General features: G+C 49.2%; 1 pseudogene; it reads right to left on the bottom strand.

Annotated features, from left to right (window-relative positions):
• Positions 1-17152: 17152 nt before the first annotated feature.
• On the bottom strand, positions 17153-17904 carry LOC125126806 (40S ribosomal protein S19-like; annotated as a pseudogene).
• Between the last annotated feature and the right edge of the window lie 4862 nt (positions 17905-22766).

Genomic DNA, 22766 nt, shown 5'->3' with positions numbered 1-22766 from the left:
GCCACAGCACAGAGCTAGGGGGCATTGGCAGGCCTGGAGGGGAAGGTTCCCCTCCCCTCCCTACCACAGAGGGAGGCTGGGAATCAAGGACTCCCACACAATGTCTCCATTGACACTTGTGGCCAGGCTGGGTCTGGGTGCCATGGAAACCTCTCCAGGGAGCAGAGAGGGACAGCAACAGCCCAGGCCTCCCACACTAAGCCCATTGTCTCCTGAGCCAGCCCCCCTCAGAGGGCCCTTATCACCAGTCCCCTGGCAGGCCTCAGCTCCAGGCTCCCCACCCCACCAGCAGCACTAGCTTCCCTCCCTCTGGCCCGCCTGGGGCATCAACGGGGTCTTACCTGCCTTAGGACCCACCACCCATCCCGCCTACCCTACCCCGGGTGAAATCCAGGGAAGTCCCAGTAATGAGGCTGGAGAGCTGCCCTGAGAGTGAAGAGACGTAAGGCAGGGAGGCAGCGGAGGCAGTCTCCCTTCTGGGGTTGATTAGAAGGAAATCTAGGAGTTCCAGTCATGGCTCAGCAGAAACGAACCCTGAGGATGCAGGTTTGATCCCTGGCCTCACTCAGTGGGTTAAGGATCCTGTGTTGCTGTGGCTGTGGTGTAGACCAGCAGCTGCAGCTCTAATTTGACCCTTAGCCTGGGAAATTTCATATGTCGTGGGTGAGGCACTAAAGAGCAAAAAATAAACAAAAAAACCAAAGTAGGGGCGCAAAGAACTAGAAGGAAGGGCTTTGATTACAGCAGCCCCTGTCACCAGCTGTCACCCAAGTGTCCCCTGAGTGCTCCCTTCACAATGATATGACTGACAAGGCACCACCGTCAAGTAAAGCCCCTGAAGCTTCTCAGGTTAGAGGATCTGGAGAGTGGAGTTGAGGGGTGGGGAGGGGTGGGGGGAGTCCAGAGAGGCAGCCAGAGGAGCCTGGGCTTTGGACCCAGAGCTGAGGGTGGGGTGGTGGGAAGCATCCTGTCCCAGCAGGATGACCTGGGAGAAGTTAGGTGACCTCCCTTAGCCTCGGCTTGAGCATCTGTGAAAAGAGAGCAATAAAACTTTCAGCACAGGCTGCTGGGATGTGGCAAGGACCTGAAGGCCAGCAAACAGCAGGGCACAGAGAGGGCTCTTGCTCAGCAGATCAGTTATCACTATTATCTATTTGACAACATTTTACCCCCAGAACTCTGGGCACCGAGTCAGGTGCTTGGGGACAAAGGACCCACTGGGAACAAAGGGAGAGGCCTCAAGTGACCCCACCAGAGGCAAGAGTCCCTGGCCTGAGAGAGGAGGCAGCAAATGATTGAGCTTCAGGGAACACATGGCCCCCAGCAAGGGGGCCCCCTAACATTCCCCTTGGGATTTTATACGGGTGGCCGGTTAGTTCCTGGAATGTCCAAGAAAAACAAACTGGTTGTCCTGAGTAAAATTGCAGCCTGGCTAAGGCCGGGTGGGTCTGCTTTAAATTAAACACAGTGCTTCTGAGATTATTTTCGTCTCCTGGCCGCTGCTGGTCAGTGGAGACATTACCTCACCTCACCTTCCTGCTCAGAGGTGGGGATGCTGATGGGGAGTGGGCCTGGGGATGGGATGACACGTGTGTATGTGGGTGTGGGTGGGTGGGTGTGGGTGTGGGTGTGAGTGTGAGTGTGGCTGAGCGGCCCATCCCAGGCTCCTGGACATTGGAGGTGAGCAGGCAGCCCTCCTCTAATGACATGGTCTATCTCTGGGACTGGGGGTGCTGGAATTTGGGGATGTGAGGATGCTTCTGTGTGCAGTCAACCAAGTCCTTGGCATTTAGCTGAGGAATTACAGCGTGTGGAAATACACTGCTTTCCTGGGGGTACTTGAAAAAAACTCGGCTGCAGTTTTACAAGTCCAGGGTTGGTCCCTTTCAAATATTCAGGCGCTGGGTGGCTCCTCCCAGAACTCCAGCATGCTTTAGCTGCTTTAGCTGGCAAGCTAAGACAGAGAAGCCAGGGTCCCCATGGGGTGCCTTGGTCAAGTGTGGAGTTCCTGGAGTTCCCATTGTGGCGCAGTGTTTAACGAATCCCACTAGGAACCATGAGGTTGTGGGTTCGATCCCTGGCCTTGCTCAGTGGGTTGAGGATCTGGTGTTGCCGTGAGCTGTGGTGTGGGTTGCAGATTTGGCTCGGATCCCATGTTGCTGTGGCTCTGGCATAGGCCGGCCCCTAGGGGTCTGATTAGACCCCTAGCCTGGGAACCTCCATACGCCGCAGGAGCGGCTCAAGAAAAGGCAAAAAGACCAAAAAAAAAAAAAAAAGGGTGGAGTTCCCTTCTGGTTTTGGAAATTACTTTTGGCCAGCCTTGCCAGCTCATGGAGTCCTAGAAAATTCTGGAATACTGTATTGGAGTCAGGCCGACTGGAGTGTGTGAGTTCCAGTTCCCTTGATGAAGATGGCCTAATCTTATTTGGACCTCGAATAGCCTCATCTTTTTTTTTTTTTTTTTGGCTGCACCTATAATTGCATGGAAGTCCCCGTTGAGGGATCAAAGCTATGTACGTCACAGTAGTGACGATGCTAAATCCTTAACCACTAGGCCACTAAGGAACTCCTCAGCTCCATCTTTAAAATGGAGGTAAGGGGGAGTTCCCGTTAAGAACCCGATAGAGTGTCTGTGAGCATGCAGGTTCAATCCCTGGCCTTGCTCAGTGGGTTAAGGATCCGGCATTGCTACAAGCTGTGTCATTTGGTCACAGATGCCACTTGGATCTTGTGTCGCTGTGACTGAGGTGTAGGTCAGCATCCATAGCTCCGATTTTACCCCAGCCTAGGAACTTCCATATGCCACAGGGGCAGCCCTAAAAAAGAAAATTAATTAATTAATTAATTGAAAAACAAAAATAGCCTTACAAAAAAAAAATGGAGGTAAGTGAATTCCTGCCGTGGTGCAACAGAATCAGCAGTGTCTCTGCAGCATCAGGATGCAGGTTCGATCCCTGGCCGAGCACAGTGTGTTAAGGATCTGGCATTGCCCCACAGCTGTGGTGTAGGTTGAAGCTGTGGCTCGGATCTGATCTCTGGCCCAGGAAGTCCATATGCTGTGAGGTGGCCAAAAAGGAAAAATTTTTAAATTAAAAAATAAAATAAAGTGGAGATAAGGCTACCTACTTCCCAAGCATTGTTATGTGGATTAAATGAAATTAAGTGTGCCAAAGTTTCTTTTGTTTCAAACAAAGTATACCCAAGATCTCTGCCTATAAGAAACAGAAATCTCAAGCTGCCATGTGCACAAGGGAAATTTTTTTTAAGGAATCAAGGGACTTGCATGAAAACAGGCCGCCAGGCCTCTCAGAGAGCTGGAACCAGGAGCCTGAAAAGAGATTTGCCATGGCCTTTGTCTTGCTCTGCCTGCACATGCACTTGGGTGCCTCCTTCTGGGGACCTCAGCACATCTCCTTTCCCTGCAGACCAGCTTTCAAGGAGAAAGACCCATTTACCCACCAGCCTTGGCTTTATGTCATTTTCTTACGCTAGGTCCACAGTTTGCGCTGGGTAAAGGATGGCCTGTTGCTACTGTGTTGCTTTGATTTGTATGGCAATATGAATGAGCTGAATATTCTATTTGTCCATCCCGCTCCGCTCCCCTTTCTCCTCCACCTTGGGGCTGACCTGTGTGAACTGTCAGCGGAGATTCCGCCCCTTCTGGGATCTGGCTGACTTCATCCCATTGTGGACACCAGCAGGAAACAGGAGGGCAGGAGGAAAGAGTCCACAGGGCGTTGATGCTTCTAGCTTCTTGCCAGTGGGGGATGGGTTGGCAGCCCTATGGCTGGTTCCCACACTGAAGGCCACTGCAGGTTTCCAGCAACCCAGTAACCACTTCCTCTGCTGGTCTCTACAAGCTGACCATGCCGATGGCTCTCTAAGGAGGTGCTGCACCATCCTTGTTGGTTTCCTTTCATCGTGCCCAAGTCTTTACAAATGGTCTATTTGTTACATCCTCTTCAGTAACAGAACTGTAACTTTGTTGTATCTCTCTGCTACTGGGTCTCTGATAAGACAAGATCAAGGGGCTTTTGTCTCCCTACCCCACCTCCCACTCAGGTTCTGCAGGAAGTGGATAAAGAATTAGAAGCTCCTTGAGATAAACATTGTAAATAAGATACCCAGAATCCAGAGGATAGCCAGGATTTTGCTGGCAGGGAAAGATAGTACATGGACCCTGGGAGGAGTTGCTTCCTTTGTTAGAAATTCTCCTTTTTTCCCGGAAATATGTGACCCACATAATGCAAGATGAAAATATTCTAGAGATCTTTATTTAACAATGTGTGTATAGTAAGCAATACTGTGAAGAATTCTAAAATTTAAAAAGGGTATATTATGTATATAATTCCCAGTCTTTAAATATGTTTCTATGACTATATTTGGATGGGCTAATTATTCCGTTATTGGAACATGCAATATTTTATTTATTCATGCTTTAAATATTGGAATTTTTATCCTCTAATGGTTGCAATTAAAAATAAAAGTATAATAACCCTTATACTTGACAACAACAAAAAAAAGGAATATGTGACCCACATAAAAGAATTGGAAATATGAATCTGCAACCAATTCATTGAGGACTTTCTCTTTCTTAGGACATAGCTGCCTAAAAACAAGCATGACGCAGGTTGTGAACAGAAGGTATTTTTAAATTGTTGATTTCTCTTCATTTTTCACGCTCAAGTTCATTGATCTGGTCACCAGAATCTCTGCCTTTTCCTTTCTTTTTCTAGTTCTTTTTCTAGTTCTAGCACTAGATGTGCTAGTGAGTTCTAGCACTTCTCACTCTGGGTTTTAACCATGACCATAGCCTAGGACTCCCTGTCCCCAGTCTCTCTTGCCCAGTCTGTTCACTGTCAAATTTGTCTTGGCTTCATGCCAGCCTGCACCTGTCAAGTTCCACAGCTTCCTAGTAAGGTATCTGAAGGCTTCTAATCTGACATTCAAAGCCTTTGCAGTTGGTCCCTCAACTTTCGGGGCTACCCCCCACTCCAGGAACTTCCCATTCCTGACCAGTCAGATTCCTCACCCACCTCCCAATCCTCGCTCCCCACCTGCTCCATCTTTTCTTCAATGTGCAGTCCAAACCCCACCTCCAGGCAAAGCCTGCCCTGTCCCCCCAGCCAGAAGTGACTTCTCACATTGAACTGCTACCATTCCCAAGAGGACGGCTCCGAGTCCAAGGTGGGAGTCGAGGGAAGGATAGCTGAGTCCACATCCGTTAAAGTGGCTAGGACTTCCTGGTGGCACAGTGGGTTAAGGAGCCGGCCTTGCCACCTGCTATGGGGTGGGTTCAATCCTCCTGCATGCGCAGTTTCGGCCACAAAGACATAAATTAATTAACGTGTCTGTGCTTGTCCAATTGTTTATCACTCACAGTCACTTAGAGGGCCTTGCGTGCAGCTAACTCCATCCCAGAGGAGATGAGGGCAGACCCTTTGGTGTCATTTCCTCTGCAGGCCCCTCCATTCTCTGGTTTTATCCTATGGTGGTGCCAGTTGACTCCCTCTTCAGAGACCAAACTGTGCCCTCCTATTCTCTGAATGCTTGGGTCAAAGGTTAAGTCAGAGATTTGTGGATTTCTAGAGACTGAGCTGAGCTTAGTTCACTCAGAATTTTAAGCAAGTACCAGAAAGAGCTTTCCCCAGGAGGTGCCTTCACAGCATAACCTGCTTACCTTTAGCTGGGGATCCTCAGCCTGGCCTCTGAATGCCAGAACACCCCACACCTTCTCAGACAACCCAGCCTTCTGCTGCCTTTGAAGTTAAGCTTCAGTTGGTTTCAACCATCTTTGTTCCACACATACAGAGCTTTGAGTCTTCATAGTTTTGATCATTCATTCTGGACGTTGCAGTTGCCTTGACTCTATATAGCAATGGCCTTTACGACACTGTTAACAATGAATATCATGCAATTAATTTTTTGGCAATTGATTATGCATGCCTTAAGAAAGCATAGATTTGTAAGGTTTTTTTGTTTTGTTTTGTATTCTTTTTTTTTTTTTTGGTCTTTTTTCCTTTTCTAGGGCCGTTTCCCACGGCATATGGAGATTCCCAGGCTAGGGGTCGAATCGGAGCTATAGCCACCGGCCTACGCCAGAGCCACAGCAACAGCAACGCGGGATCCAAGCCACGTCTGCAACCTACACCACAGCTCATGGCAACGCCGGATCCTTAACCCACTGAGCAAGGCCAGGGATGGAACCCACAACCTCATGGTTCCTAGTCAGATTCGTTAACCACTGTGCCACAAAGGGAACTCCTTTGTTTTGTATTCTTGAGAGAATGCCAGAACAGTTAGCTACCCATTAGATTGTGATCACTTAGAATATAAATTGGAAATAAAAAGAATTTCAAAATCGCCACTACTTACCTATTAGAATGGTTAAAACACAGAAGAAAATACCAAATGCTGATGAAGCTGTGGAGTAATAAGAAGCTCTCATTCATTGCTGGTGGGAATGGAAAGTGTACAACACTTTGGAAACAATTTAACAGTTTCTGGATTTCTATTACAGGGAATGGCTCCATGTATAGCTGTATGTATGGTGTGTCCATGAGAAGAGGGAAATTTAGGAGATTTCTATGTTCCCATCCTAGTGACATCACACATTAGCTTTGAAAAAATTATATATGTGTGTGTGTGTGTGTGTGTGTGTGTATATATAAATTATGCATTATAATTTATATATATATATATATATATTTTTTTTTTTTTTTGGCTGCATTGATGGCATACAGAAGTTCCCGTGCCATGGAACAAACTTGTACCACGGCAGTGACAATGCCAGATCCTTAACCCACTGAGCTACCAGGGAACTCCTAGTTATATTTTTTAATTTTAATATTTTAAATTAAAGTATAGTTGATTTACAGTGTTGTGCTAATTTCCACTTTACAATAAAGTGACATACACACACACACACACACACACACACTCTGTCTCTCTCTCTGTCTCTCTCTTTTTTAACATATTCCTTTCCATTATGGTTTATCCCAGGACATTGGATATAATTTCCTGGGCTACACAGGAGGACTTCATTTTCTATCATTTTTTTTCTATTCTTCTTCTTCTTTTTTTTACTATGCCTATGGCATATGGAAGTTCCTAGGCCAGGGATCAAACCCATGCCACTGCTGTAACCCAAGCCACAACAGTGACAACACCAGATCCTTAACTCACTGAGCCACAAGGGAACTCCTGTGTTTTTTAAAGATCCTGTGTTTTTTAAAGATCTAAGGAGGGTATGGGAGGTGAGACACCATTGGAGAGGCTACTGAATAGCAGAGGCAAGAGGTGACGTAGTTGCTGGGACTCCACTAGTGGCAAAGAATAGAAAGAGATGCACTGACTCAAAATATACTTGGGAGGCAGCTGACAGACTGGAAGGGTGGAGAGCAATGGAGGAAGGGTTAAAAACATCTTCCAGCCTTTGGATGTGAGTAGCTGTGACAGGGGTGCCCAAGAAGGGAAAACTTATCTACAGGAAACAAGTCCTCGAAATCCTTCCTGGAAATTCTCTGAGGTAGTCAGGAAGGCATTTGACTGCAAGTGATAGAAAACCCAAGTGACTTGGCTTAAAAGATAAAAATTTTAATTCTATCACATAACAAAAGCCTGGAGATAGGAGATCCTAGGTTGGTTCAGCAGTTTGTGGAAACAGGAAACTGAGCCACAGAGTCTTTAATTCAGCCCTGGTTAGAAAAGTTTAATCCAAGTTCAAGGCCACAAGTTTGAAGTTAAAGAAGAACTTGGACAGAATGGAAATCAATAACACTGATACCTTAGGAAGATAGGCCCTGAGCTAGCCATTATATCTTGTTAGATAAAGAAAAAGCAAACATTCACATACCTATTACCATACAAAGTAAGTTGAAACTACACTTTTTTTGGTAGTTTCATCATAAAATGCACTTTGTCTATTCACCTCAATGAAGATAAAGTTTTCCTGAGATAGTGAATGTTTGCTGGAATAGTTCTAAGAATTATTGACTTATAAAACCTTGAGACCAGACTCTATCTGTTCCAGCAACATTTGCCAGGATGTTTGTTGTAGAAAACTGACTGTGCTCTTGTACAGTTGTAAATTCTCTTTGACTAGACGTCTGACCTTATCTGCTGGTCCAGGAGACAGTTAACTTCCCTCCACCTCCCTGATCTCATTCTCACTCACTCAACCTACATATAAGGACTGTGCAGATTTGCAAACCTGGGGTCCTCTTTGTAAAATCTAAGACAGATGACAACAGATGAACTTTATTTATTTGTTTTTGTCTTTTGTCTTTTTAGGGCTGCACCCACAGCATATGGAGGTTCCCAGGCTAGGGGCGGAATAAGAGCTACAGCTGCCAACCTACACAACAGCTCACAGCAATGCCGGATCCTTAACCCACTGAGCAAGGCCAGGGACCGAACACGCAATCTCATGGTTCCTAATCTGATTCATTTTGCAGCTTCAGGACGGGAACTCCTAACAAAGCACTTTTCAGGGCCAGGTGAGGGAGGGGCATCCCAGGGTATGAGATCAGCTTGTGCACATGCTCTGATTGGCTAATGGTGAAGTAACAGGGTGATGTCACAGGGGTTAACATCATCAATCCTTCAGGGCCAGTAAGTCTGGGGGCTACTTGCTCATGGTCATAAAATGGTTACTTCCTTCCATTTGGCGAGGGTTTTAGCATCTCTAAAACAGCTTTGGAAATGTACGTGTTGTCGAATGCTATCATCTAGGTACTTCAGGGAGGAGCTACAGCAGAGGATATGGGGAGGGGTTTGTTTCTGGAAGGCCCCATAGGGTCCTGCTCAGTCATAGCAACAATTCCACCACGTGGTCAACTGGAGGTGGCCCTCTGCAGTTCCCTGCTCTTCCCAGGGGCAGCAAGACAGCTGCCTCAGCACCCCACCCCCACAGGACCCTGCACAGCAGAAAGGGAAGGACGAGGCTGGCCCTTCCCCCTATACATAAAAAGCGTATTTTCCCAGAACCACTTAATTGTCATTGGCCAGGGTCAAGAGCAAAGGGTGTGGGGTTACCATTGACTTAGACTAATCAGAGGCTGGGTGTATGGCAGTCCGGTTGAAATTGGGGCTCTGTTAATATGAGAGGTAGGGACCCGAAGGCTGCTGTCTTGGGGGGAGGTGGGGTGCATTGCCCTGGGCCCCTTCTGGGAGGCCACAGTTGAAGACACATAATGGACAGAAAACAGATGTGAAGTGGGTTGGGTTTTACAATGCAATAAACATTCAACAACTTTGTTGGGGAGTTAAGGAATCTGGTAAAAAATGAACCAGCTGGGATTCTTCCCACAGAACTCGGGCTTGTGCATGGGCGGGCTTTGGGCAAAGACCTGGCCACTTCTCAATGCGCTTCTGAGGCACAGGGCACTCAGTGGGGAAGCCACTCCCCCAGAGCACAGGTGCCTCCCCTCCTCCCCGTGACTCCACCCCCAGGGCTCCTTGGCTTTCTTGGCTGGACCAGGGGCAGCTCCAGAAAGATGCTGAGGAAGTGGAAAGGCATGTGTCCCCTCCAGGGTGGGAGGTGGGGGAGGGTGTGTGTGGGGGGCGTCTCCTGGGAAGGTCTGTGAGGGGCCTGGGAAATGATCACAGGCTTTATCCAGGTTTGGGAAACTTTCTGGAGGCTGGACCCCCACCTCGGGCCCTGAGCGGAGGTGGGCCGGGCTTCCTTTGCTCGCAGCAGTAACTACATGACTGTAACTACACAGCGAGGAGACGGAACCCGAGTGAACCGGCCGCAGGAAGTCCCCGCTTTGTTCTTGAGGCTGCAAGGCCCAGAGAGCAGACACTGGTGCTCTCTTCGGCGGCCAGCGTAGCCGTGTTGCTGAAATCTCAGCTGCCTCTGTACATGATGCCAAATAGAAACGTGGAGACAGAGTTGGAAGAAACAGAAAAAGTAGCTTTCATTGCCAGGCAAAGAGGGTACACAGCAGGCTAGTGCCTCAAGGACTGTGCCCCCCACCCCCTGCCCACCTTGGAGGGGGTAGTGAAGGGTCTTACAGTGTTTGAGGAGCGGGGCATGATCAGCTCATGGACATTTTCCTGACTGATGGGTGGTGAGGTCATTAAGAGTCAGTGTCATCAACCTTCTGGTTTCAACCAGTCTGGGGTCTACATTCTTGCAGGCAGCACACAGCTGACTTCTTTTACCTGGTGGGGGCTTCAGCATCTGCAAAACAGCTTCAAAGACATGGCTCAGAATATGATCTATAGTCTTTGAAGAACAGAAGGTCCTTGACTTTGTTGAATGGCTGAATTATTATTACTGTTTTCTTTTTTTCTCTGTTATTTTCTGATTAAATTGGTTCTTTGACTAAAGCTTTTCTATAGATAAAAAGGCAGGTGAATGACATGAGAGGGGGATCCACTCTAGGAAGGCCTCCTGGGGTCCTGCTCAGTGACAGCTCCAACCCCTCCCGATCTGGTCTCTTCTCTTTTTTCCTTTTTTGGCCTCCCTGAGGCATATGGAGTTCCCAGGCCAGGAATCAGATCTGAGCCACCGTTGTGACCTAAGCTGCAGCTGCAGCCACACCAAATCCTTTAACCCACTGGGACGGGCTGGGGATGGAACCTGTGTCTTAGTGCTGCAGAGATGCCACCTATCCCATTGCACCACAGAGGGAACTCCCCCATCTCCTCTCTTCAGCCCTGTGCTCCCCGCTGGTCTGCAGACACACAGGGGGTGTGCTGCACTAAATACGCCCACACAGCCTTGCACCTGCTCATCTGCCTTCCCACCCCACGGACAAGGGCAAGGCCTCTGGTCTTCCCAACACACGGCCTGGGATGGTCCTGCCACTGACCCTGGCCATGAGGTCCTCCCGGGCAGAAGCACATCTCACAGGGCTAAGCACAGTGCTGGCTGAGAGCTAGTGCCCGGTGAGGAGAGACCAGGGCAAGGTGTCCGTCAGCAGCAAGTCTCAAGAGGCTCAGGCATGCGGTGCAAGGCCAGGCTGGCAGGGCAGCAGCGCTGAGCATGGGAACAGGGGCGACAGATAGGGGAGAGGCAGCCCCCACACACTCAGACATACCCTCACTACTACATGAGCGGTGTTCTAACAGGTGCACTGGAGACTTGAATCCATCTCCCCTTTAACCACAGCACCCTCTTCCCATCCCATACACCCTCACCTGCTCTCCATTTCCTGTATCATGGCAAAGGTTAACACATGTCCTCTGTCTCCCATCAGAAGGCAAATCAATCCCTCTGTCACTCTGCCAGGCTTGGAGACCACAGAAGGTATTTGCTGCTTCTTTTGGGGGGGGGTCACGCCCACAGGATCTGAAAGTTCCCAGACCAGGGATTGAACCCGAACCACAGTAGTGACCCAAGGTGTTGCAGTGACAACGCCAGAACCTTAACCCACTGTGCCACAGGAGAACTCCTTCTTCTTTTCTCCTTTTTGATATTATGGGCATAAATTGACTTACAATGTTGTGTTCATTTCAGGTGTACAGCAAAGTGAATCAGTTATATATACATGTATCCATTCTTTTTCAGATTCTTTTCCCATATAGGTCATTATAGAATATTGAGTAGCTTTTCCTGTGCTATGTGGTAGGTCCTTGCTTCTTACCTTTTTTTTTTTTTTGTCTTTTGTCTTTTGTCTTTTTAGGGCTGCACCCGCGGCATATGAAGGTTTCCAGGCTAGGGGTCTAATCAGAGCTGTAGCCACCAGCTCACACCACAGCTCACGGCAACGCCAGATCCTTAGCCCACAGGGCGAGGCCAGGGATCGAACCTGAAACCTCATGGTTCCTAGTCTGATTCATTTCCACTGAGCTAACTTAGCCCTCCTCCCAACATTTCCCCTTTCGTAACCACAAGTTTGGTTTTGAAACCTTTGAGTCTGTTTTGTCAATAAACGTTTTGTCTTTGCTTCTGTTGGCAGCCAGAGGGTGGTGTTGGCAGCGCTGGTGTGAGTGGGGGTGCAGGGGTGGAGGGGCGGCAGGAAGGACAAAGGCTTCAGCTCCTCTGGGGGACGGTGGCAGCAAGTGCCACCCGTGGTCCAGACAGACCTACTCCAGGCATCCATGTAGCCTCTAGGACAAATGCAGCCTCTCCCACACAGGCTGAGAGAAGAGAAGAGTGAACACGTTCAAGATTTCCGACCATCTTTGATCTTTTGGTCCTACCTCACCATCTGTTGTGAAACTTAAATGAGAGTCTGGATGTGAAATGTGCTTTAAGACCACTACACTCTTGTTGATTCTGTTATTGAAAATGTGTTGAGAGGAGTTCCTTGGTGGCTCAGTGGGTTAAGAATCTGGTGCTGTCATTGCTGTGGCATGGGTTTGATCCCCCTCCCAGGAATTTTAACATGCTGCAGGTGCAGCCGGGAAAAAAAAAAAAAAAAAAGTACAGAGAGCCTCAAATGTGTCAGGCATTGTGCTAAGGCCAGGAGAGAGGGTATCGAAGGGAAACCCATAAGACAGAGAAAGAAAATATGTAGCACACAAGCCACCACATCCCTCTTTTCTAAATCCCAGGCAGGCATGACTAATCAGTCAGAGCTCTCCTTAACACAGAGCCTAGGATGGACCTCAGAATTCTTCTCGACACAGTTCTCTAGGCAGCCACTCCTAACTGAATGTTATGGACTGAATGTTTGTGCCCTCCCACCCCCGCAAATTCTTAGTTGAAGCCCTAACCTCCAGGGGGGCTGTGTTTAGAGATGGAGTCTCTGTGAAAGTAATCAAGTGGCTAAATGTGATCATAAGGGTGGGGTTCTGATCTAATTGGATCAGTGTCCTGATAAGAGAGCTCACTGCTCTCTCCCTGCTTACACATCATGTGAGCACCCAGTGAGATGGCATCTGCCTACAAGTCCAGGAAGGCAGCCTCAGAATGAAACCTATGCTGCAGGCACCTTGATCTTGGACTTCTAGCCTCCAGAACTGTGAGAATAAATTCTGCAGGTTAAAGCACCCAGTCGGTGGTATTCTTTTAGAGCAGCCCAGTGAGACTAAGACACTGAGTTAGCACAAAGGATGAGACTAAGACACTGAGTTAGCACAAAGGATGACATTTGTCGTGGCTGGGGCAAAGATATGCAGGTATTAATAGGTATAGCTTGGGAGTTCCCACTGTGACTCAGCAGAAACGAACCCCAACTAGTATTCACAAGGATGCAGGTTCGACCCCTGGCCTCTCTCAGTGGGTTAAGGATTTACCCTTGCTGTGGCTGTGGTGGAGGCTGACAGCTGCAGCTCCAATACAACCCCTACCCAGGGAACCTCCATAAGCTGTGGGTGTGGCCCTAAAAAGCAAAAATAAATAAATAAATAAACAAACAAACATAAAAACAATAGACATAGCTTGGTACATCCAGGGCCCATGGTATTTAGAGAGGGGAGTTGATAGAGATGGGGTTGAAGAGCGAGGCAGCCATGGTATCACATACAGACCTGTAGGCCATGCCAGGGCCTTGGGCTTTACCCTAAAGCACTGGGGAATTACTTTCAGATCTGCCTTTAGAAAAATCAGTCTGAGAATTCCTGTCGTGTTGCAGCAGAAACGAATCTGACTAGGAACAATGAGGTTGTGGGTTCGATCCCTGGCCTCACTCAGTGGGTTAAGGATCCGGCATTGCCGTGAGCTGTGGTGTAGGTCACAGACAGGGCTCGGATCCTGCATTGCTGTGGCTGTGGTGTAGGCCGGCAGCTGCAGCTCTGATTTGACCCCTGGCCTGGAACCTCCATATGCCGCAGGTGCGGCCCTAAAAAGCAAAAAAGAAAACAGAAAAAAAAAGAAAAGAAAGATCAGTCTGATATCCACATACCTGCAGGCTTGCTGGGAAGCAGGAAGTGGGGGTTGGGGCAGGTGAGGAAGAAGGTGGCTGCCCCACGGATCAGGCCTGTGGATCAAGCTTGTGATGGTGCCAGGCCATGCAAGGGGATGGGCCTGGTGACCAGTTGGCTGCAGATGAAGAGGAGGAGGTGAGGTGAGTCCCGGGTTTCAGGCCCGGACTTGGGTTGGACAGATGCCCTCCCTTTGACAGGAATGTGATCTGCAGGGAGGTCAGCTCCTCAGCCTGGGTGGCCCCAGGTCTCAGGCTGAGAGCAGAAGTCCCCCTACTTTGCTGCAGCAACTCCTATTACTGGTCAGAGTTAGGCACAGCCAGCCCAGGTTCAGGGCAGATGGTGATGGCCCAGGGGTGTGAATCTGGGGAGAGTGTGAGTCCTGGGAGCCACCAGGTAAAAATCCACCACCATGTCCAAGTAACAGACAGACAGGAAGGGGAAGGACAAGGCCAAAGCCAGAGGCACCTGCCACCTGGGCCTATTGCCTCCGATAAGCTCTCTCTGAAGCCCCACTCAGGGAGGTCTTCTGGGACAGGGAAAGAACCGCTTAGCTGCAAGGGAGTTTGCAAGCATGTTTTCACCCGAGCACGTTGCCATCCCCTGACAAATCTGAATTCTCTGCCGAGAGAAGGAGAGAAACCTCTCCACCAGGCCCCTCCCTAGCAGAGTCTTTGGTTGAAGCATCCGAGGAAATATTTATGGCCACCAAGTACCTTTAGGGGAGAGAAACCATGCTCAGCCCTTTACACTGAATCTGGTTCAGTGCATCTAGGGTGGGGCCCGAGAATTCGCATCTCAAACAAGTGCCCTGAGGAGGCCCCAGCTGCTGAAGCAAAGCCACAGTTTGAGTGGCTCTGAGCTGGGTTACACTGAGGAAATAAGCAACCTCCAAATTTCAGAGGCTTCAATGACAAAGGGCTGTTTCTTATTCATGAACCAGTTGATGAAGTTGCTGGGGCTTTGCTCCTGGAGCCAGGTGACCAGAGCAGAGGGAAAGAAGTCACAGCCAAACATCACCTGGCTCCTTGAAACTGATGTGCCCCCACATCAGGCAGGGAGGAGAAGCTGGTATTGGTGAAAGATCCAGCAGGTGACCACAGGCATCACAGAAGAGGTGGGATTTGAACTGTCTGGGCTTTGAAGGATGCACAGGAGCTTACTCTGCAGAGAAGAGGGAGAACATTCCAGGCTGAAGGAACACCATCACTGACTACTGTTGACTGAGCACTCGTTACGTGCAAAAAGCTTTCAGATTGCTTCCTACTTGGCCCTTGTAAGAACCCTGGAATAGTATTAGTCCATTTCATGAAAGAGGAGAGCACGGGTTTAAGATCAGCTGAGCCGCTTGCTGTAGGTCACAGGGCCCCATGATATCCAGGACTTTCTCTCCCTGTCACAGTGGGTCAGGGAGGTTGTGCAGTTGTGTAGGGTATTTGCAGAATGATCTGTTTGCTGCTCTTTCCCTGGAACTGGTTCCAACATCCAGAGGATTCAAGGAGCTGTGTTTTTTTATTGTGGTTAAATACACATGACATAAAATTTACCATTCTAATCGTCTTTGGCCACACCCATGGCAGATGAAATCTCCCAGGCCAGAGATCAAACTACCACTGACCGAGCACTTGTTAGTTGCAAAAAGCTTTCACCTTCTCTAGACCTATTTCTTCAACGGTGAAATGGGGTCATTAGGACATGTGCTGCAGGGCCGAGGGGATCTTTGGAGACACTCTCCCGTGCAGCAGCAAAAGGCTCGTCCCCAGGTTCTGAGATTCTTTCTGGTGACACATATGACATATTTGCAAACACTTCCAAATCAATATCCACTTTGATTTGGGCCATAGATTGAGGTTATTAGTTCCTTAGGGGGGCTGCTTGTCATTTACTAGTTCCAATGTCATCTCGTCAGCTGGCTGGGGAAGCACAGGACTCCCCACCACCCCCACCCTGCCTCCCCAACCTTGTGCACCGGACTATCTCATCTGTAACCCTAGGGGGCATGCTTAGAAGGGCTGCTCCTTGGCCTGAGGAGGCGTTTGGTACCTGTGCATCTACCTGCCGCGCTCCACGTAGGCAAATGTAGGCAACCGCTGATGTGAACACCCCTTCCTCGGGGTCTGGGTAGAAACTGGGGGCCCGGACTCGAGCCAGCAGCCTTTCTGAAGATCCTTGTACCTCCATGTGTGGATTGTCTCCGTGGAATTGCCGGGAAAGAAAGAGGGGGACCGTGCCCCTTGCCACACAAGGTGAGCTCCAGGGGAGGATGGGCATCTGCTTCTGGAACATGGTAAGAGCAGCTGTGCAGGAGCCCAGGGCTCTGGGGGCTCTGTTTCTGACTCTGATAACTTTCCGCCATTGCCATGGTCCCGCCAGCACTCTGGAGACAGTGTAAAGTTGCGGTCCTCTGGTTGGTCCTCACAAGGAGGATTTGCCTTTTCAGTCTATCTCTGTATCTCAAAAGATAACCAGCTGCCCTAACTAGAGTTGAGTGGTGGGCATGGCCCTGCATGGCCAGTTACTAGCCTCCTTAACCACAGTGTGGATGCTGCACTGAATTCTTGACCTGGATTATCTCACTCATTTAATTGGGGGAGGGGGGCAGTATTGAATGCAGATGACAAAGGCTTATCCATATCTGTAAGAAATGAGTTCTTTAAAATGGACAGTAGGAGTTCCTGTTGTGGCTTAGTGGGTTAAGGACCCATCCAGTATCCATGAGGATGCAGGTTCAATCCCTGGCCTTGCTCAGTGGGCTAAAGGATCTGGCACTGCTGCAAGCTGTGGCGTAGGTCATAGATGGGGCTTGGATCTGGCATGGCTGTGGCTGTGGCGTAGGGCGGCAGCTGCAGCTTTAATTCAACCACTGGCCTGGGGACTTCCAAATTCCTTGGGTGTGGCTTCAAAAAGGAAAAAAAAAAAAGGAAAAAAATTGACAGTAAATGTCAATAGAAACAAACCAATAGAAAAAAGAGCAAAGGATACAAATAGACAGTTCTCATAAATGTAAGTCAGACTAGCCAAAACATTTATGAAAAGATGCTCAGATTTTTTTTTGGCCATGCCCACAGCATGTGGAGGTCCTTGAGCCAGGGATCAAACCCGAGACACAGCAGTGATCCAAGATGCGTCACAAGAGAACACATGCTCAGAATTATTAATAGGGAATTGCAAATTAAATTGAGATGCCATTGCTTACCTCTCAGAGGGGCTAAAATGCAAGTGATTCTGTTTCGTAAAAGAAATAATTGACACCCCTCCCCTTATGTGTATGTGGCAGGGTTTTTCAAATCCCACACCACTGATGTTTAGGGCTGGATGTTTTGATTATTTATTTATTTATTTATTTTTACAAATGAGGCAATTTATTAACTCAGCATCGCTTGTTGTAATGCTTCTTCTTGGCAGCTCCCACCTGCCAAGTGATTCTGTCCAGACCTCTCTGTTCCAGATGTGCCCATTTGTAGCCCCCATCTTGGTCCTTTTCCACCATTCTCAGCCCTTCCAGGGCCTGGAGGACCCGGTGGCATTCTTGGAGCCTGTGCTGAGTGGTCAAGCAGGACACTGCTTCTCTGACATCCCCCAAAGATCCTAGTGATGGAGGGGTCCCCAGCGCGGCCCCGGACGTCCAGCTGCTGTGCTGCAGAAGACCCAGTTCTCATCACAGGGCGTCGGCTTTGTATGCTTGGCCAGCTTGACAGGGTCCACCCATTCAGGGCCGTTCAGCTTCCTGGACCTCTTGAGGAAGGCTGGCAGAGCTCCAGACTCCCACTGGTTCACGCCTTTTACAGTAACTCCAGGCATCATGGGGCCCCTGTGCTGCCAGCCAGGAGAAAGGGGAGGTAATTCTTTATTGCAGGGGCTGCCCTTATATTATAGGATATGCAGCAGCATCTCTGGCCTCTCCCCGCTAAATGACTTGAACACCCCCCTCTCCTATTTAATACCCAGAGATGACACTGCCAAACGTCCAGGGGGGCAAAACTGCCCCCTGCCCTCACTAAAAACGACTTGGTATATAGGTAAACACATATAGCTGCACATACTTTTGTGAATACTTATTTTCTAGGGCTGTGCCTGCAGCATATGGAGGTTCCCAGGCTAGGGGTCAAATTGGAAATGCAGCTGCTGCCTACACCAGAGCCACAGCAATGTGGGATCTGAGCCATGTCTGTGATCTACACCACAGCTCCCGGCAACACCGGATCCTTAACCCACTGAGCGAAGCCATGTACCGAACATGAATCCTCATGGATAGTAGACGGGTCTGTAATCTGCTGAGCCACAACAGGCGCTCCATAATTTTAAAGACCATTTTATAGACAAGGAAACTGATGCACAGAAAGAACAAGTAACTGTCAGCAGAGGACCCAAGATTCCAAGAGGAATCTGATTTCACGGCTTAGTTTCTTTCTTTTTCTCTCTCTTTTTTTGGCAGGCTCCTGGGCCAGGGATTGAATCTGAGCCACAGCTTTGACTTATGCCGGCAACACCGGATCCTTAACCTACTGTGGTGGCCAGGAATCGAAACTGAGCCGGCATAGAGACAATGCCAGGTCCTTAACCTACTGCGCCACAGCAGGAACTCCTCACGGCTCAGTTTCTTGCCTGAAAGGCAGCCACGCTGCTCAAGGATATTCTTGAGGTTTGACCGGTTGAATGCATGGGGACTTTAGGTTCACGCTTCCAGGCAAGAACCATGGGTCAAGGAAGGGGAACCGGGGCCTAGGGTTCCTGAAACTATCACATGTGAGGCCACAGGCCCAGGGCCGGCTTGGCTCCTTGAGACGACAGTGTTGGGAAACCAGTCCAGAAAGCAGCAGCCAGCAGGGTTACCTGACCTCTGAGCAGGGCTGACCGCTGCTCGAAAAGAAAGGCCTAGAGGCTGAACCACAGGGCGGCCTCTCCTATACTCAGGAGAGTAGGTAAAGCAACTAGGGTGGAAGCAGACACATGAGGAGGGTGGCGAGGACTGGACTCCTGATTGGATTCCACTTCCCTCCCCACTCGGCCCCCTCCCCAAAGCCCCCTAGAGCCAGCCGGGTGCACGCTGTCCCTATCTGGAGTGGCAGGGGTAGGGCACAGGTTGGTATGATGCCTGGTGGGTTCCTCAAGCTCTAGCCAGACCACAAGCAGCTGAATTTCCTGTTGCTTGCCTGTTTGGGGCCCCAGATCACAAGATCTGTGAAGGCAGGGCCTCCATCTTTGGGGGCCTGGTGCAGTGGGCAAGGTTGGGTGGGTGCAGAACGAGAAGAGGAAGGGCGTGGGTGGGATTTTTTTAGGTTGAAATGTGCCTTCCTGGCCTCTGAGCCCAAACTCTTGGGTTCCTGGATTTACTCAAAGGCTGAGCAGCTCCGGGAGCTCTCTGGTGGTCTAGTGGTTAGGAATCATTGCTTTCACTGCTGTGGCCCAGGGTTCAATGCCTGGTCTGGGAACCGAGATCCTACGTCAAGCCGCAACATGCCACGGCCAAAACAAACAAAACCACCACCACCAAAGGCTCAACAGCTCTAAGGACACCCAAGGGCAGCCCAGGCGAGATGAGGTGCTCAGCCCTATCCCCTGGGACCAGGTTCTGGCCTTTCCTAAGCTGGGATGTGTCCCAGACAGAACTCCTGATTGCCTCTCCTGGAAAGAGGGAGGAGGTGCTTCAAGAACCGGAGGCATGATCCTCATTCAGTAACTCAAGCTTAGCTTTTTTTTTTTTTTTGTCTTTTTTGCCATTTCTTTGGGCTGCTCCCGCGGCATATGGAGGTTCCCAGGCTAGGGGTCTAATTGGAGCTGTATCCACTGGCCTATGCCAGAGCCACAGCAACGTGGAATCCGAGCCGCGTCTGCAACCTACACCACAGCTCACGGCAATGCCGGATCGTTAACCCACTGAGCAAGGCCAGGGACCGAACCCGCAACCTCATGGTTCCTAGTCAGATTTGTTAACCACTGCGCCACGACGGGAACTCCAAGCTTAGCTTTTTAAACGGAAACTTCTCAGAGCTGCGTCTTGAAACTCTTGCTGGTCCAGTGTCCCCTCCTCCTGCCCCCACAGGTGCCCAGTTGGTAGGAACTTGTAAGTTGAAGACGCAGTCTCCTTAATGGGCTGGGCTAGGGGCAGCTGTGAGCCTCCTGCTTTCTAGCCAGAAGTATCACAATCTCTTTTTTTGCCAGCCCCCCAGGTGAAGCTGATCAAGGCATCCTCTGAACTCCACTGCGTCCTTGGCACCATGAGAGCTTTATCACACACATGCACTCCTGCTTTTTGAGTGCAGGGATCAGACCTTAAGATCTTCGTAGGGAAACTTGGCGTCCATGACTCCAATGTTGAAGAGTTATCACGCCAACAGGAGGGGACGGTTGGAGTTCCCATTGTGGCTCAGTGGTTAATGAATCCGCCTAGGAACCATGAGGTTGTGGGTTCCATCCCTGGCCTTGCTCAGTGGGTTAAGGATCTGGCGTTGCTATGAGCTGTGGTGTAGGTCAAAGATGAGGGTCAGATCCACCGTTGCTGTGGCTGTGGCATAGGCTGGCAGCTGCAGCTCTGATTCGACACCTAGCCTGGGAACTTCCACATGCCACAGGTGCAGCCCTAAAAATAGGAAGGGAAAAAAAGGGAATCTCTGGGATGGGGTCCTAGAATCAGTCATTATACAAGCTCCTCAGGTGGTTCCAATGCAAAGAGTTGAGAACTTCTGTTCTAAGCAGACTTTTGGAAGAAGGGGGGCTTGATGGTGTTGAAATACTGAAACTTTAGACTGTAGCCATTTTGGCGGTTGTGGCTGAACTAGGAGCCCTGTGTAAACGAGGCAGGAGAGAGAAAATTGCCCCAGGTTTGGGAAAGCTGCAGAGGGCCTGGCAAATCCATCAGCTGAACTGCATGGCCTCAAGCACAGGCGGCAACCGGTTTGCTCGCCCTGCAGTCCAGGGCCACCTACTCAGAGTGTAGTCACTGACAGACGACTTGTCACCTAGTCCACTTTTAAGGACCAGTCTTTCCTATTTCAAGAGCATTCTCCAGACTCCTACAGCCCCCAATTCAATTGTAAACTCAAAATTTTAAGACTGGCAAGCAATGGAGAGACACTTCTTAAGTGGTTCCTCTCTTGCAGGTACAGACCAGCTGAGGGTCCCAGCGTCTGATTAAAACACGACCCAAATCAAATCCACAAAGCAGTATCACCTCACACCTGTCAGGATGGCTAAGCTATCATGATGGGTATGAGGTGGTATTGCCTGGTGGATTTGATTATATAAATAAGAGAAAATGGGAAATAGCAAGAATTGGTGAGGGCGTGGAGAAATCAGAACGCTTGTGCCCTGTTGGTGGGAATGTAGATGGTACAGCCACTGTGGAAAATAGTGTGGGAGCTCCTCAAAACATTAAAAACAGAATTGCTGAGTGATTCAACAATTCTACCTCTGGGTCGAAACCCAAAAGAAGTGGAAGCAAAGACTTGAAGAGGCATTTATTTATTTATCTATTTATTTTGCTTTTTAGGGCTGTACCTACAGCATATGGAGGTTCCCAGGCTAGGGGTCTAATCAGAGCCACAGCTGTCGGCCTACACCAGAGCCACAGCAACACCAGATCCGTCAGGTCTGCGACCTACACCACAGCTCACAGCAAAGGCTGGATCCTTAACCCACTGGGGAAGGCCAGGGATCAAACCTGCAATCTCATGGGTTTCTAGTTGGATTCATTTCCGCTGTGCCACGATGGGAACTCCAAAGAGACATTTGTATACCCAGGTTCACAGCAGCATTATTCATAAAAGCCAAAAGGTGGAAGCAACCCAAAGAGCCATTGACAGGTGAATGAATAAACAAAATATGACATATACATACAATATAATATTATCCAGCTTTAAAAAAAGGAAATTCTGGAGTTCCCGTCGTGGTGCAGTAGTTAACGAATCTGACTAGGAACCATGAGGTTTCGGGTTCGATCCCTGCCCTTGCTCAGTGGGTTAAAGATCCAGCGTTGCCATGAGCTGTGGTGTAGGTCGCAGATGCGGCTCGGATTCCATGTTGCTGTGGCTCTGGCATAGGCTGGCAGCTACAGTTCCAATTAGACCCCTAGCCTGGGAACCTCCATATGCCGCGGGAGTGGCCCAAGAAATGGAAAAAGACAAAAAAAAAAAAAAAGGAAATTCTGACACACAGTACATCATAGACGAACACTGAGGATACCATGTTAAGCAAAATAAGCCAGTCTCAGAGGGACAAATACTGTATGATTCCACTTACATGGAGTAGTGGTCAAATTCAGAGACAGAAAGTAGAATGGTGGTTACCACTCCCAGGAGCTGGTGGGAGGGAGGAATGGGGAGTTACTGCTGAATGGGCAGAGTTACACGTTTGCAAGATGAAAATTTTTATGATTAAACGGTGGGGATGATCATGCAACAATGAAATGACTTAATGTTACTAACTTAAAAATAGTTAAGGAGTTCCCCTTGTGGCACAGTGGGTTAAGGATCTGGTGTTCATTGCTGCGGCATTGGTTTGAGCCCTAGCCTGGGAACTTCCACATGTGGTAGGGGGAGCCCCCCAAAAAGATGGTAAATTCTATGTTACTTTACCAAAATTAGCAAAAGAAAAGCCACACCTGGTTTGGGATGGGCACACACAAAAGAGCCCACACTTTCACAGCACATGCTTTATCAGAGTCCTGGCCTGTAAGAGCCCTGAAGGAACCAGTGAGGCCGGGGGACCTACATGTGGGAGGACACAGACAGGGATTGGGACAAGGGTTTCATCCGTTCCTTGGTTTTCTTCTCAACTCAGGTAGAAAAGGTCTCAAAGACCTCCTGGGTACCTGTGGGAATGCTGGCAGTGTTTCTGATGCGATCCCAGAGAGGGGAGATTTGTTAAAGACCTAACAATTGTCAGAAGCAAGCACGTGGGTAGGCCGCTGACACACCAAGGGACAGGGTGGGCAGGACATCCAGGAGCAG

The sequence above is a fragment of the Phacochoerus africanus genome, chromosome 5, assembly GCF_016906955.1.
Source record: "Phacochoerus africanus isolate WHEZ1 chromosome 5, ROS_Pafr_v1, whole genome shotgun sequence".
NCBI classification, from domain to species: domain Eukaryota; kingdom Metazoa; phylum Chordata; class Mammalia; order Artiodactyla; family Suidae; genus Phacochoerus; species Phacochoerus africanus.
Note: the sequence above shows the minus strand (reverse complement) of the source record. Positions and strands in the feature narration are given on the sequence as shown.